Source organism: Canis aureus, chromosome 9 (genome assembly GCF_053574225.1).
Source record: "Canis aureus isolate CA01 chromosome 9, VMU_Caureus_v.1.0, whole genome shotgun sequence".
Lineage (NCBI taxonomy): Eukaryota > Metazoa > Chordata > Mammalia > Carnivora > Canidae > Canis > Canis aureus.
Window position 1 is genome coordinate 14,769,581 of NC_135619.1, and position 17,320 is coordinate 14,786,900.

General features: G+C 36.9%; 1 protein-coding gene across 3 annotated transcripts in view; it reads left to right on the top strand.

The window, feature by feature from the left end:
- The window catches only part of AKAP6 (A-kinase anchoring protein 6), a 539,311-nt gene that overhangs the window by 145,317 nt on the left and 376,674 nt on the right, over positions 1-17,320 (top strand). Inside the window, exon 1 of one of the 3 annotated variants that reach the window (XM_077908988.1) lies at positions 11,323-11,344. The exons of the other annotated variants lie outside the window; for them this stretch is intronic. The gene's annotated coding sequence lies outside the window, so the exon portion shown is untranslated. Of the gene's footprint in view, positions 1-11,322; positions 11,345-17,320 lie in introns of those variants that run through there. 3 annotated transcript variants of the gene reach the window in all.

Consider the following 17,320-nt stretch of genomic DNA (forward strand, 5'->3'; position numbering starts at 1 on the left):
CATAGATTTCTCCTTTGCTTTCTGCTCCAACTCATCCCTGCAACGTAACTCAAAGTGAAATGCACTTTCATTGTGCTTTCTGCTGCATTCACCACAGCTCTTGGCACTATGTCTTGATGAGAGGAGCTCTTCAGGTGTTTCTTCATTGACTGATGGGTGAAGTTGGGCTGCAAGAAACAGTGTTGGATTTCTCTTTTTCTATGGAGTGCATCCTCCTTACAGTTTGGGGTTTGCCTTTAATGATTTTGTCACAGGCAGAAGGATGAGCTCAAAGTAGAGATCTAAACTGACAGCCTATGCAGAGGATCAAAGGGGAACACAGCCACAGAGCCCAGGAGATGCCAGTGTCAGAAGTTAATCATAAATTTAGCTAGCCAGAATCTAGAATGCCAGATGAAGGGTTCCAGGGTGAAACTAGGAACATATTGAAAGGGATATAAGCTTATTGAAAGCCAAATGAGTGATTCAGAGTTGAAATTAAAAGGTGAATAAGGGGCATCTGGGTGGCTCAGTCAGTTAAGCATCTGCCTTTGGCTCTAGTCATGATCTCAGGGTCAGGGGATCAGCTCCACATGGGGCTCCCTGCTCAGTGGGGAGTCTGCTTCTCACTCTGCCCTTCTGCTTATGCTCTCTCTCTCTCTCTCTCAAATAAACGAATAAAATCTTTTTTTAAAAGGATGAATAAAATGGGAAGCTAAGCATGACTTTCAGTTTTTTCTCCTTTTAATACTGATCGATTGTTGGATGAGCCTGGGCATGTAGGTGCAGAGACCACTGAAGTCAGAGGGCCAGAAGGCAGGGTAGAAAAGACTTCTTGCTTTTGACTACATGAAGTCTGGAATCCATTCTCTTTTTTATACAAATAATACTTAGAGTTTTCTAGAGCAGTGCTCCCCAAAGTGTTCCCTAAAGGAGTATTAGTTTTTTTAATGCAGAAAAATATTTGGAAAACACCAAATTAAACAAAATTAAGAATTTTTTTTTCCTGAAGACTCTTAGAAGCAAATGTGTGCTATGTATTTCCCATAGAAGTGTATAGGAAGTGTTTCTCAGATGTATTCAGCCTCCAAACCTTTTCTTTTAAGAGCGTCACAGGACCAGTATTATGTGGACCACATTTTGGGAAATGATGTTCTGGCTGCTATCTGGATATGCATGTAGAATTTTCATGTCTTCTACGCAGAACATTTTGTTCTGCTGGCTGTCAGAGCTCACCTTGTGAAATTTTGCAGCTGAATGAATATATTAGTACATATTAGTCCTTATCTTCAAAGCAGTGTTTATTAAGATGACATAATGCATTGAGGAAATATTTGAAGCCCTTTTACTTTACAGCCACGTTAGAAAGAAAATGACCATGGTAGAATTTCTGGGCAGTTCAGATCTTTAATTTAGTCTTGCCCTAGGGAGAAGATGACCTTGAATAACTTACCAGATTAATCCATTTACTGAGTTAGATTGCCTTTGTTCAGATAAATTTGGACACATGTTTAGTTTGAAGCAGAAGTTTTTAAACTCCTCCTCCCCCCAGTTTGGTTTTAAATAGAAGATTGCTTCTTGGCCTTTTGACTAAGATCAAGGATAGTTTTAAATAGAGGTGATTGATTCAATTATAACCTAAGAATAAGATTTTTGATATTTTTATCCTTAAATATTTCATAGACACAGAAATAACCAGTGATACTGGAAAAAGTAAAAGACAAAAAGAAGAGGTTAAATCTGTATGATGATGAATTCTTTTGGAGATATAATGCAATATAAGGGTATAGAAGACCTTCTGTTAGCCATTGGATGATGTCATTGTATGTGTTATTTTATGTAATGTCCATGCATTTCTGAAAGTTTTTAGGTAATGTGTGTGTGTGTGTGTGTGTGTGTATGTGCCCATCTCAGTCCCTTAACTGAGAAAATACTCAATAGCTATTTAAAAATTGCCTTTGGGGCAGCCCGGGTGGCTCAGTGGTTTAGCCCGGCCTACAGCCCAGAGCGCGATCCTGGAGTCCCGGATGATGTCACACGTCAAGCTCCCTGCATGGAGCCTGCTTCTCCCTCTGCCTGTGTCTCTGCCTCATTCTCTCTTTCTCTCTGTGTCTCACATGAATAAATAAATAAAATCTTTAAAAAAAAGTTGCCTTTGTTATTGTAAGGCTTTTGACTACTTTTTGAATAATAAAAACCAGTGTTATTTAATTCAAGTGACTGCTTCATAGTCTGAACCCAAGATATTATTTTAAAATGGTTTGCCTTCATAAAGATAAATATTTCAAATTCTGTAGTAAAACTACATTGCTTTACTTGGGTTTGCCTGAACACTGAGATCCTGTTATAATATAAACATTGTTATATTTAAGGTGTGTGTGTGTGTGTGTGTGTGTGTGTGTGGTTTAATATATAAATGTAATTGTAAAAGGTTATAAGAACCCTGTGAAGTGATAGCCAAATACCTTTCTTTTTTGTAGTATAGACTGATAAACATGTTTTAAAGGACAGAGACTTGACCCAGAAGGAGATACTCCTATCTTGTCCCTAGAGATCCTAAAAAGGCCTTATACTAGGCATTAACCCCTTGCCACAGTCTGTGAAAAGTCTTATTGGCACAGGGACCAGAAAAGAGAAACTCTTATCTGTATCTGCAGAGACCCTATAGGTGACTCCACCTTCTTCACAGCCATAGACTGCCAGTCTTCCAGCAGTCTGGGGGCTGGGGTCCCAGCAGGAGACACTCCTCCTATCTATGCCCTGGGAGATCCTGAAAGGACCCTGTATCCGAGCCTCTTCACAGACTCAGTGTGTCAGTAGTTCTGATGGCACAGAGACCAGGCAGCAGATACCTTTGTATACTTTCAGAGTATCCTGAAAGGGCCCTAAATTTGGTTCTTTGCCCTCCTAGGTACAGTCATTGAGTAGTACAGCTGGCACAGGGACAGGTGGAAGATTCCCATGTTTGCCCCTTAGGAGATTCTGAAAAGGCACTATACTTGGCTCTAGACCTTATAGTCACAGGCCAGTCCAGCCTACTCAGGGACCTGGTGGGAGACGTATCTATTTTTGCCTCCACAGGAAGAGGCAGACTTCAATCTTAGCTATCTAATCTGAAACAGCCCTGTGGATTGAGTTTCAGCCATGATCCATAGCCAGTCTTGTCCACCCAGGAACTCATCCAGTAACCAGGTAGTTGTCTTCTCAGGGTCCTGGGAAGAGCCACACCTGCCACAGACATGGCAATAGGTCCCCTCTCTGAGGACCCAACTGTAAACCTTGAAGTAGATTCTTGTTCTAGCATAACCTTACTGAACAAGATACTAGAGGCAGTCCCACCTACACAGGGACCAGGTGCAACACACACCCACCAAGACCCTGGGTAACAAGCCTGACAACCATGGATCTTACTGCGTACCCAGTTACAGCCTCATAATCAGCTCCAACCCAGCACAACTGTGATTCTGAAGGTAGTCCCATCAACTCAAGGAGCAAACAGAAGGTCTTTACCTGGTAAAATCAATCTGTAATGACTGGAAAAAGATGTTGGTTCTTTCAAATGCATAGACATCTCTGTGGGATTATATGGATAATAAATAAGCATGCAAATATGATACCACCAAAGGAAGCTAATAAAGTTCTAGTAATTAACCCTAAAGAAATGGATATCTACAATTTGCCTGACAAAGAATTAAAAAAAAAATCATCTTAAAGAAACTGAATGAAAGGCAAGAGAATATAGATAACTAAATGAAATCAGGAAAACAATGCATGAACAAAATGAGTTTAATAAAGAAATAGACACCATAAAAAAGAACCAAACAGAAATCCTGGAGCTTAAGAAGATAGAACTGAAAAATTTAAGAGAGACAACAGACTTGGTCATACAGAGGAAAAAATCAATGACCTCAAAGATAGATCTTTTGATATTAGCCAGTTAGAGGAACAACAACAACAAAAAGAAAGAGTGAAGAAAGCCTACATGAGTTAAAGACATCATCAATCAAATGAACATCATATAATGAGAGTCCCAGAAAGAGAAGAGAGGGAAAGGAGCAGACATAATATAGAAAGAAATAATAGCTGAAAATTCTGCATATCTTGGAAGAGATATGGACATTCAGTTACTGAAAGCTCAAAGGACCTCAGGCAAGATCAACCCAAAGATTATGCTAAGACATATTGTAATCAAATGTTAAAAGTCAAAGCAAGGAGAGAATTTTGAAGGCAGCAAGTGGAAAATGACTTATCACATGCAAGGGAAATCACAAAAGGCTATTGGTGGATTTCTCTGCAGAAACCTCACAGGTCAGGAGGGAGTGGGATGATATATTTAAAGTGCTGAAAGAAAAACTATCAGTCAAGAATATTGTACCTTTATGCCTTGAAGGCATAACTGTCCTTCAGAAATGAAAGAGAGATAAAAACATTCCTAGACAGACAAAAACTAAAGGGGTTCATCACCACTAGACCTGCCCTACAAGAAATGCTAAAGGGAGCACTTCAAGTTGAAATGAAAGGATTCTAACAACATGAAAATATAAAATTCACTAGTAAAGGTAAACATATAGTCAAAATTAGAATACCGAAATAATGTAATGTATAAGTGTACACATTACACTGTATAAAGTGTAATGTAATGTATACATCACATTAGGGATGTATAGGGATGCCTGGGTAGTTCAGCTGTTGAGCATCTGCCTTTGGCTCAGGGCGTGATCCCAGAGTCCCAGGATCAAGTCCCACATTGGGTTCCCTACATGGAGCCTGCTTCTCCCTCTGCCTATGTCTCTGCCTCTCTCTCTCCCTCCCTGTATCTCTCATGAATAAGTAAATAAAATCTTTAAAAAATATATTATAAATAGCTAAAGGCACAATAATTTGCTAATGGATACACAACATAAAAAGATGTAAAGTTTAATACGAGTAGCATAAAATGTAGGGGGAGGAGAAGTGAAACTGTAGCTTTTTAATGAGGTTGAAGGTAAGTAGTTATCAGCTTAAAATAGACTGTTGTATTTATAAGATGTTTTATGTAACTCTCATGGTAATCACAAAGGAAAAGGCCTTTACTAGTTATACAAAAGACAAAGAAAATGGGAATAAGGCAATCACTACAAAAAATCATAAAGGAAGACAGTAAAAAAAAAAGGGAGAAAGGAACAAAGGAACTAAAAGAAAATAACCAATGACAATAGTAAGTTTTTACCTACTACTAATTATATATAAATAGATTAAATTCTCCAATCAAAAGGCACAAAGTAGCTGAATGGATAAAAAGAATAAGATTAGCAATGTGCTGCATACAAGAGACTCATTTAGCTTTAAGGACACATGAAGATAGAAAGTGAATAGATGAAAAAAGATATTCCATGCAATTGTAACAAGAGAGCAAGAGTGGCTATATTAATATCAGATAAAATGGACTTTCAGTCAAAATTACAAGAGATAAAGATGATCACTCTATAGTGATAAAGGAGTCAATTCATCAAGAAGATACAACAATTGTAAATATATATGTACCCAACATTGGAATGCCTAAATATTTAAAGTTAATAGAACTGAGGGGAGAAATAGATAGCAAGCAATACAGTAATAGTAGAGGACTTCAAGATTCCACTTTAAACATTGGATAGACCACCTAAACAGAAGAATAACAAGGAAACAGCAGACCTGAATAACACTATGGACTAAATGAGCTTAATAGACATATACAGAATATTCCATATAATAGCACTAGAATACACATTCTTCTCAAATGCACACAGAACATTCTCCAGTATGGATCGTACAGTGGGCTGCAAAACAAGTCTTAACAAATTCAAGTCACTCAAAATCGTATCTAGTATCTTTTCCAACCACGGTAGTATAAAAATAGAAATCATTAACGGGAGGAAAACTGTAAAATTCACACACCCAAAAAAATATATGGAAATTAAAAAACACATTCCTGAACATCCAATGGATCAAAACAGAAATCAAAAAGGAAATCAAGAAAATATGTTGAGACAAATGAAAATGTAGGGGATGCAGCAAGAGCAGTTCTAAGAGGGAGTTTTATAGTGATAAATGACTACATTGAGAAAAAAAATCTCAAAATATAGCTGAGCTTTATACCTTGAGGAATTAGAAAAAAAGAACAAACTAAGCCCCAAATTAGCAGAAAAAAGGAAATAAAAGATCAAAGGAGAAATAAATGAAATAGAAACTAAAAAGACAGTAGGGAAAAAAATCAATGAAACAAAGTTTTTTTTTTTTTTAAGATTTTATTTATTTATTCATGAGAGAGAGAAAGAGAGAGAGAGAGAGAGAGGCAGAGACAAGGGCAGAGGGAGAAGCAGGCTCCATGCAGGGAGCCTGATGTTGGACTCAATCCTGGGTCTCCAAGATCATGCCCTGGACTGAAGGCAGCGCTAAACCACTGAGCCACCCGGGCTGCCCTAAAAGTTGGTTTTTGAACAGATAACAAAATTAGCAAACCTTTAGCTAGACCTACTAAGAGAGAGAGAGAGAGAGAGAGAGAGAGGACTCAAACAAGATTAGAAATGGAAGAGGAGGCATTACAACTAATGTTACAGGAATACAAAGTATTGAAAGAGGCTATTGTGGAACTATTATGCCAATGCATTGGATAACCTAAAAGACATGGATAAATTCCCAGAAACATACAACCTACCAAGACTGAATTAGGAAGAAACAAAATTTGAACAGACCAATAATGACCTAGGAGACTGAAGCAATCATCAAAAACTTCTCAACAAAGGAAAGCCCAGGACCAGATGGTTTCAATGGCAAGTTCTACTAAACATTTAAAGAATTAACATAACTTCTCAAATGCTTCCAAAAAAATAGAAGAGGAGGGAACACTTCCAAATTCATTTTATGATGCCAGCATTACCTTGATACCAACACCACATAAGGACGCTACAAGAAAAGAAAACTTCAGGCCAATATCCCTGATGAGTGTAGATATAAAAATTCTCAACAAAATATTAACAAACCAAATTCAACAGGACATTAAAATGATCAGGGCAGCCTAGGTGGCTCAACGGGTTAGCGCTGCCTTCAGCCCAGGGCCTGATCCTGGAGACCTGGGATCGAGTCCCATGTCGGGCTCCCTGCATGGAGCCTGCTTCTCCCTCTGCCTGTGTCTCTGCCTCTCTCTCAATCTCTGTCTCTCATGAATAAATAGATAAAATCTTTAAAAAAAATAAAATGATCATATACTATGATCATGTGAGATTTATCTCTGGGATACAAGGATAGTTCAACATACATAAATCAATAAACATATATATCACATTAATAGAATAAAAAATAATCATATGATCCTCTCAATAGATATAGAAATAGCATTTGACAAAATTCAATATCCTATCATGATAAAAGCTCTCAAACTGAGCATGCAAGGGACCTACCATGAATGGCCATAGATGACAAACCCACAGCTAACATCATACTCACTGGTCAAAGGCTGAAAGCTTTTCTTCTAAAATCAGGAACAAGACAAGGGTGCTGACTCTTACCATGCCTATTCAACATGGTACTGGAAGTCACAGCCAAAAAGTTAGGCAAGAAAGGATATAAAGGCATCCAAATCAGAAAGGAGTAAGTAAAATCATCTCTGTTTGCAGATGACATGATCTTATAAATAGAAAATCCTAAAGATTCTACCCCAAAATTGTTAGAATATATGGATTTAATAAAGTTGCAGAATACAAAATCAACATACAAAAATCAATTGCATTTCTATTTGTTAACAAAATATTTGGAAGAGAAATTTAAAAATTGTATCATTTACAATAGTATCCAAAGTGATAAAATACTTAGGAATAAATTTAACCAAGGAGATAAAAGAACTGTACACTGAAAACTAGAAGACATTGATGAAAGAAATGAAAGAAGACAAGAATAAATGAAAATAAATTGGGTTTGTGGATTGGAAGAATTAATATTGTTAAAATATACAAAGCTTTCTATAGATTTAATATGACTTCTATCAGAAGTCCAATGGTGGGCAGCCCGGGTGGCTCAGTGGTTTAGCGCCACCTTCAGCCCAGGGCGAGATCCTGGAGACCCGGGATTGAGTCCCACGTCAGGCTCCCTGCATGAAGCCTGCTTCTCCCTCTGTCTGTGTCTCTGCCTCTCTCCTTCTCTGTGTCTCTCATTAATAAATAAATAAAATCTTTAAAAGAAAGTTCAATGGTATTTTTCACAATAGAAAAAACTATCCTAAAATTTGTATGAAGAGACCTTTGAATAATAGCTAAAGCAATCTTGAGAAAGAACAAAGCTGGAGGCATTACACTTCCCAAATTCAAACTATACTGCAAAGCTATAGTAATAAAAACAGCCTGATACTGACATAAAAACAGACACATAGACCACATGGAATAAAATAGGATAGAGAGCTCAGAAATAAAACCATGCATATAGAGTCAACTAATATTTGACCAGTAATCCAAAAATATTCAGTGGGGAAATATTCTTTGCAATGTATGATTTGGGAGAAAATATTTGCAAACTATGTGTCAAATAAGGAGTTAGTATTCAAAATATGTAAGCAACTCATACAAGTGAACAGTAAGCAAACAAATAATCCAATTAAAAATGGGCAGAGGACTCGAATATACGTTTTTTCCAAAGAAGATGGGGTACCTGGGTGGCTCTTTGGTTGAGCATTCGACTTGGCTTTAGCTCAGGTCACAATTGCAGGGTCATGAGATGGAGTCCCACATTGGGCTTTGTACTCAGCGTGGAGTTGGCTTGAGATTTTCTCCCTCTCCCTCTGTTCCTCCCTCTGCTCCCACTCCCTTGCACGCTCACTCTCTCTCTCAAATAACGAACTAACTAAAATCTTCAAAGAAGATATACAAATAGCCAACAGGTATATGAAATGGTGCCTCACATAACTAATCATCAGGGAATGCAAATCAAAACTGTGATGAGACATCATCTCACATCTGTTAGAAGGACTATTCATAAAACATATGAGAAATAACAGGTATTGATAAGGATATGGAGAAAAGGAAACCCATGTTCTCTGTTAGTAGGAATGTAAATTGGTGTAGCCACTATGGAAAACAATATGGAGGTTTCCCAAAAAATTAAAAATAGGGGCACCAACCTGGCTCAGTCAGAGGAGCATGCAACTCTTGATCTTGGTATTATGAACTCAAGCCCCACATTGGGTGTAGAGATTACCTAAACAAATAAATAAAAACAAAAACAAATTGAAAATAGAACTACTATATGATCCAGCAATCTCACTTCTGGGTATATATCCAAAGGAAATGAAATCATTATCTTTTTTTTTTTTTTTAAGATTTTATTCATTTATTTATTTGAGAGAGAAACAGAGTGAGTGAGTGAGCCCAGGGTGAAGAGTAGAGCGAGAGGGACGAGCAGAACATGTGCTGAGCGTGGAGCTTGATGCAGGGCTCAATCCTGAGATCATGACCTGAACTGAAATTAAGAGTCAGACACCCAACTGACTGAGCCACCAGGTCCCTGAAATCATTATCTTGAAGATATATCTGAATCCCCATGTTTGTTGCAGCATTATTCACAATAGCCACAATATGGAAAAAACCCTAAATGTTCATCAATAGATGAATGAATAAAGAAAAGGTGATATGTCTATAATGTATCCATAAAAAGGAAGAAAATTCTGCCATTTATGACATGAATAGACCTTGCAGGTGAAGTAAAATGAGTCAGACAGAGAAGATAATTACTATATGATATCACCCATATATGGAATCTAGAATAAAGCCAAATTCATAGAAACAAAGTAGAATGGTGGTTGCTATGAGCTAAGGGTAAGGAAAATGAGGAGATGTTGGTCAAAGGGTACAAACTTCAGATTATATGATGAATAAACTCTAGGGAGCTAATGTACAGCATAGGGGCTATAGTTAACAATATTGTATGTTTAAAAGTTGCTAAGATGTTCTCACCATGTGCAAAAAATTGTAATTATACAAGCTGATGGATATGTCAGCTAACCTTATTGTGGTGATCATTGTGTTTATCAAATCAGCATATACACTTTAAGCTTACACAATGTCACGTGTCAATTATGTCTCAGTAGAGCTGGGGAAACAAAGAAAAAAAATGGCAAAGGAAAGTACAGAGACTTACTCTTTATGTTCAAGATCAATCTTCTCCAGCTTGTTTCTCCTTAAAGTTCACTTGAGAATTAAGTATACATAGACGCTGCTAGTTCTTCCTCTCCTGGATATGAAGTTCCTGGAGGGTTGGGGAGGCAGTCAATGAGTGTTGACTAACTTGTTTTCTAGCCTACCCAGGAAAATGTCAAACAAAGTGAGATGTTCATTAAATACATTTTTTCTTAAACTATAGTGTACATAAAACTGTCAGGCTGATATACTTCTTCTACCTCCTTATAAATCTGTCCAAATCTGTTTTCTTTTAAATTTGCATATTATTTTGCACATTTTGGTAGAAAAAGAAATCATATTCTGTCAGCTGTTTCTGTTTTTACATGTCAAAAAATAAATAAATAAAACAAAAAACCAGGGTGCCTGGGTGGCTCAGTTGGTTAAGTGTCTGACATCAGCTCAGGTCATGATCTCAGGGTCCTGGGATGGAGCCCCGAGTTGGACTCCCCACTCAGCATGGAGTCAGCTTGCTCTGCTCCTCCCCTGCTTGTGCACTCTCTCTCTCTCTCAAATAAATAAATAAAATCTAAAAAAAAAACCAAAAAACTCTCACCTTTTAGACACCAGCTTAATTAAAGGGCCATTCCAAAAGCTCTTATTTTAATAATTGAATCATCTGCATGTTAATAAAATATTCTGGATTGTTTGTTTTCAGGCAAAAGTAACATTTCTTACTGAAGAAACTCATTCAAAGGACCCTGAGTATCCAAATCAGTGTTTGAGTCATACAGAACTATTAACAATGACAGGATCAGGGCAAAGGCCACAGTGAATAGAAGCTATGACAAGCAGAATTTGTCTGAGATTCATTTGTATTTGGCTGCAAATGACTAAGTGAGGCCAAAACTAGCTGTGTCATGTGATGTATGATATATTTGAAAGATTATAAATGGACGATTTCTAGAGTCTATTGGAGAAGGACCAGTGGTTTCTGAGTGTCACATCAGTTGTTAACTGTTGCTAACAAAGAAAGATAGGAAAATAAGAATAAAAGGCCTAGGAGATAGCTTTCAAGAATCTGAGTTGCTCTTGGATGGAAGTGAGGTGCTCATGTGCGTGGATGATAGAGCTCATCGAAGACTTACCTAAATAGGGCCAGGAAGTGAAAGGCTCGAAAATGATGACCTTTCTGGGAACGTGCTGCTCCTTTTCTTCCACACCACTGCTAGACTCGGGGAGTGGTGAGTGTTAAAATCAAATGGCTGGAGGGTTTAACTTTCAGCTCGGGCTTGAGCTCTCTAGTGGTAGAGGGGAGAGTGTATGGGTTAGTCTGTTAACAATGTTCAGCATTTTGCCCTTTGTACTCTTGTGATTTAGAGGGGTGCCCTAAATTAAATTTTTTTTTCTGTCTTTGCTGAAAGGAAGATCCGGCAAAAATATCTTGTAATATTTAGTTTGTAAATAATTTTCTAGAGTTGATAAAGGATCTGCTGGGTTCTTTTTAGAGGCTTTTAAGTCATTGGCCTTTACTTAGCATTTTCTATTATTGCTATTTATTTCATTAAGCAAGAGAATAAATAATTTATTAGGAGAAAGACAAAAACTCAATGAAGGTGAATTTATGCTTAAAATAGCTCATGCTCCATCCTTTTATTGTCTACTGGAGTACACAGCACAAAAATATTTATGAGCTTATACTACCTCTCTACTTTTCACTAGAAAATATGTATTTTATTTTTCTTTGAAGGTTCATGATATACAACTTTCATTTGTTCTAGGAATTATTTTTTCAAAACATTAATTCATGTCAGAACAAGTCATATTTTATCGGACACTCACCTTCAATTTAGATGGCTGATGGGGCAGAAATGCTGGACAGTATTTAATGGATATGTTGCATTTTAAGCAAAACTATTCTAATATGTTTGAAAAAATAAATTCTACCTTGTTGAAATTGTTTCTTTGAAAAGCAGACATAGTACCAGACCTTAATTATTCTTTTTGTAGTAAAGGACATCCAGATGGAAAATCTCTGATCACATCAGATCTTTGGATATTAAGAGCTTTTGCCGTGCTCCATTAGTATTTTTTAATCTGACATCAGAAACTTGTAAAGAAAATCCTTTTTGCATGTCTGGGAAGTTAGGGTGAGTAGGAAATAATGCTTTTGAAAATCCTGGTCTTTATGGGAGTTCATCACCCGTAAAATGCTTTCTGTTTATGGAAGAACAGCAGTATGGGTAGTTATTTGATGTGCTCTCATGTTGCAGCATGAAGAGCAAAAACAATGTAATATTAGTTGAAAGACTTGGCTTAAATTCATTATTTGGTATTTCACTCTGATTCAGTTGTCTTCAAAAATAATAGTTGTTCACTTTAGAATATATCTACTTGTGGAACAAATAATAAAATAACCTCACTGTCAACCTGATCACTTAATCACCTGTGGCTTTGATCATGAGATCAGATTTAGTTCACAGGAAGCAGCTCTTTCTTAAAGGGATTATTTGAATGAATCAAATACAATCTTATTGAACTGAGTCATAATAAGCCAGTTGTGTTAAAAAGCTATGATGTTTTAAGAGATGGGTAGGCACAATTTTAAACCTAGTATTTTAATCAAGTCCCCCACCCAATCTTGTGACATTCTCTACCAAAATACACAAAATAATAATTTTAATAACCAAATAAGTTTGGGAATTAATGCACCCCTATATATTGATGCTCAGTGTGCTTGAAAGTTCTAAAGCCCTGTCCTGCAACTAGGAAACTGTTTTATTTTTTAGTCTAGATATTTTTAAGTTTTATGTTTGCATACAAATAGTTAAGAGTCAAGTAGTTCTGAGATTTAAGACAAACAGCAGTCGCTAGACTTTCTTCTTTTCCATGTTCTGTTCTCCAGAGATAACCACTTTTCATCTTTTAACTGATTTTTTTGGTACTGACCTCTGTCTTGAAACAATTGAATGGTATGGCTACTTCCTGAGTATTTTTTCTCTTTTTAAATTCAAGTATGGTTAACATACAGTGTAATATTAGTTTCAGATGTATAATATAATGATTCAATAATCCTGTGTATTTCTCAGTGCTCATCAAGATAAGTGTACTCTTAATCCCCTTTATCTATTTCACCTATCTGCCCTCCCCCCCTCTGGCAAACTACCAGTTTGTTCTCTGTATTTAAGAGTCTGCTTTTTGGAGCACCTGAGTGATTCAGTCAGTTAAGTGTCCGACTCTTGATTTTGGCTCAGGTCATGATCTCAGGATTGAGATGGAGCTGGGAGTCAGGCTCCATTCTGGGTGTAGAGCTTGCTTAAAAGTCTCTCTCTGCCCCTTCCTCTGCCTCTCCCCCTTTCTCTCTAAAAAGAAGTCTGCTTTTTTGTTTGTCTCTTTTTTCTTTGTTTGTTCATTTGTTTTGTTTCTTAAATTACAGATATGAGTGAAATTGTATTGTACTTATCTTTCTCTGAATTCTTTCACGTAGTGTTATATCCTCTAGGTCCATTCATGTTGCTGCAAATGGCAAGATGTCATTATTTTTCTTTTCTTTCTTTCTTTCTTTCTTTCTTTCTTTCTTTCTTTCTTTCTTTTTTTTTTACAGTTGAGTAATATTCTGTTACACACTCAGGCACACACACACTCCCCACTTATTTATCCATTCATCTATTTTTGGACACTTGGATTCCTTTAATATCTTGGCTATGGTAAATAATGCTGCAATGAACAGGGGATACATATATTTTTTTGAATTAATATTTTTGTTTTCTTTGAGTAACTACTCAGTATTGGTATTGCTGGATCATATGATAATTCTATTTTTAACTTAACCTCCATACCGATTTCCACAGTGGCTGCACCAGTGTACATTCCCACTAACGGTGCACAAGGGTTCCTTTTTCTCCATATCCTCACCACCACTTGTTATTTCTTGTGTTTTTTATTTTAGCCATTGTGACAGATGTGAGGTAATATCTCATTGTGGTTTTAATTTACATTTTCTTGATGATTAGTGATATTGAGCATCTGTGTCTTCTTTGCAAAAATGTCTAGTCAGGTCCTCTGCCCAGTTTTTAATTGGATTATTTGGGGCTTTTTGGTGTTGAATTGTATAAATTCTTAATATGTTTTGAATATTAACTCCTTATCAGATTATCATTTGCAGATATAGTCTCTCATTCATTAGGTCACCTTTTTGTTTGATGATTTCCTTTGATATATAAAACCTTTTTATTTCAGTGTGGTGGTCCCAGTAGTATTTTAGTTTTTTGTTTTCCTTGCCAGAGAAGACATATCTAGAAAAATGTTTCTATGGCTGATGTCAAAGAAATTACTGCCTATATTTTCTCCTAGAATTTGTATGGTTTTAGGTCTCACATTTAGGTCTTTAATCCATTTTGAGTTTATTTTTGTGTATGGTTAAATTGTTGTGCCCAAGATTGCGAATCCGAGAAACTACCAAGGAGCCGACACCGATGCAAGCGCTGGAGAGTTTATTTACAAGCTTGAGCTTGGGTCTAAGTATACCCGCCCTACACAGCAGAGCAGGGACTTGGACCTCGAAGTGGGTTACAGCTGGGTTTTTTATAGGCTGGTCTAGGGGATTTTTCAGAAGGGGTGGAGGAATTTCTCAAGTTCTGTTTACATTCTGATATGGGGCTTTCAAGGGTATTGAGCTCTGTTCTCATTCTAATATGGGAATTTCTACCACGGGGTGGGCTCTGTTGTCTTTCTGATATGGGATTCTCTGCCCAGGGCAATTCTGAGCTCTGTTGTCTTTGATATGGGATTCCCTGCCAAGGACATTGAGGACATTCTGCAGTTTTTCCCATAAAGTTCAGCTCTTACTCACAGGGGCCTAAGATGGCTGTACTTGTGCTAATGCTAAACTTTAGGTGGGATGGCCTTAATTTTTCTCGGCCTCCACAAAATTAAGTGGTCCAGTTTCATTGTTTTGTATGTAGTTATCCAGGTTTCCCAACACCATCTGTTGAAGAGACAGTGTTTTCCCCGTTGTATATTCTTGCCTCCTTAGTTGTAGATTAATTGACCATAAAAGTGTGGGTTTATTTCTGGACTCTCTCTGATCTGTGCCATTGATCTATGTGTCTCTTTCTGTGCCAGAACCATGCTGTTTTGATTACTACAGCTCTATAATATATTTTGAAATTTGAGAGTGTGATACCTTCAGCTTTGTTATTCTTTCTTAAGATTGCTTTAGATATTCAGGATTTTTCAAGGTTCCATGAAAATGTATTTTTTTTCTCTCATCATTGTTGATTTCTCATTGTGATAGATGAGAATTTATTTAGCTTGCCCCCCATCCCATCTATCACTCTCTTACAAGTGTGCATGTGAATATGTGTGTGCACTCTTACAATTCCCACCCTCTCATTCTTCCTGTAAAATTATATTGTGATTTGGATTATATCAACATTTAGTGTTTGTATTATTAAGATTATATAAATGTGATTTTTAGCTAACCTGGCATAGAGCAATATGATTCTTGTTCTATTTTTATACACTTTTAAATGTTTTTCTGGAGTTTGTAATTATTATTCATTTAGTTTTTTATGTGTTTATCTCTAATTCAACCCTTAGTTCTCTACTAGTTGAGTAAATCTCTTGTAGCTATGTATGTTCATTTACATCATGTTTTCTCTCAATGTCACTTGTTTGAGCAGTCTTTCTGAAAGTCTTCTAACCTGTCCCATTCTGGACTGTTTTCCTTCCTTGTTTGGTACACAGCTGCCATCTTGAGATTTCCCTTCTTCATCAACCATGGAGTGGTTTCTGTTTTCTGTTTCCCACGACTTCCTCTTTCTGGGTTTCCTTTGTTTTGATAGAGTATCTAGAGACACTGATATCTTTTGAGAAGAGTATGTGAGAGCACACAAAAAGTGTGCTTTTTGTGAGCTTAAATATCTAAAAATATCTTTATTCTATCCTCACAATTGGACTGTTTATCAATGCATATTTTTGGTACACAAGTCTATGCTATGCTATTTTTGGTACACAAGTCTATGCTATAATTCTTAACTTTTTTTTTTTTTTTTTTTAAAGTAGGCTCTACACCCAAGGTGACTCAGATCAAGAGTCTTTAGTCTTTAGGTCTTACCTCTATATGCTATAATTCTTTTTCCTTCTTAAGGAAAACAATTGTCTTCTAGCTTCCAATGTTGTTGCTATGGAACAACACACTCTTGTGTGTCTCCTCTATTTTCAGTACTCCACTACTGGCATTTATGATCGCTAAATGTGTGGTGGTGGTTTTTACCACACTAAGAACTTGTGCTAACAACTGGCTATCCTATAATTTAACTCAATCCTGACATTATCTACCTGAAGATAGTGTCAGATCCTACAGGTTAAGGGATCAATTCCACAAAACTGTCTCCTTCCACCCACTTCAGATGCCAAGTGCAAGTCCAGGTTGTTACCAGTGTATCTGACTGGCTATAATTCAACCCCCTTCTCAGGTTCCTGCCAGCTCCTTTTCAGGTTTTCTTAATTTTCTATACCCAGTCACAGAATGCAGGAAAACAGTTTACTTACTAGATTACCAGTTTAATACAAAAGATATTAAACAATACGAATGACAGCAGATAAAGAGATACATAGGGGAAGGTCCTAAGCACAAGAGCTTCTGTCTCTGTGGATGTGTTTTTGTTCACCAATCTGTGTAGGCCCTCTGAACCTCATCCTTTTGGGTTTTTATGGAGGCTTCATTACTTAGAAATGATTGATTAAATTACTGATCATTGGTGATTGACTCAACTTCCAGCCCTTATCTTCTTTCCCCTGATTCAGGGGTGGGACTGAAAGTTCTAACCCTTTAATCAAGATTGGTTCCTCTGGCAAGCAGCCTCATCCTTAAAGGCTTTCCAAAAGTCCCCTCATTAACATAAATTTGAAAGGGAGTTGTTGAATAGCAGGACACTCTTTTCACCTTTATGGCTCTGGTACTATTTTGGGAACGAAGGACAAAAGACCAACTGCTATAACAAAAGATGTTCCCCTTGCTTTGTGCTTAGGAAATTCCAAGTGTTAGGAGCTCTCTGCCAGAAATGAGGGCATAGATCAAAATATATTTCTTATTATAAGTCACAATATCAGAGTTGCTGTTGAGAAATCCAAGGCAGTATTATTTATGATTCCTTGTATATGCCTCTATCTCTAACCCAGATTTCATTTTCCCTAATATTCTGAGATTCCAAATA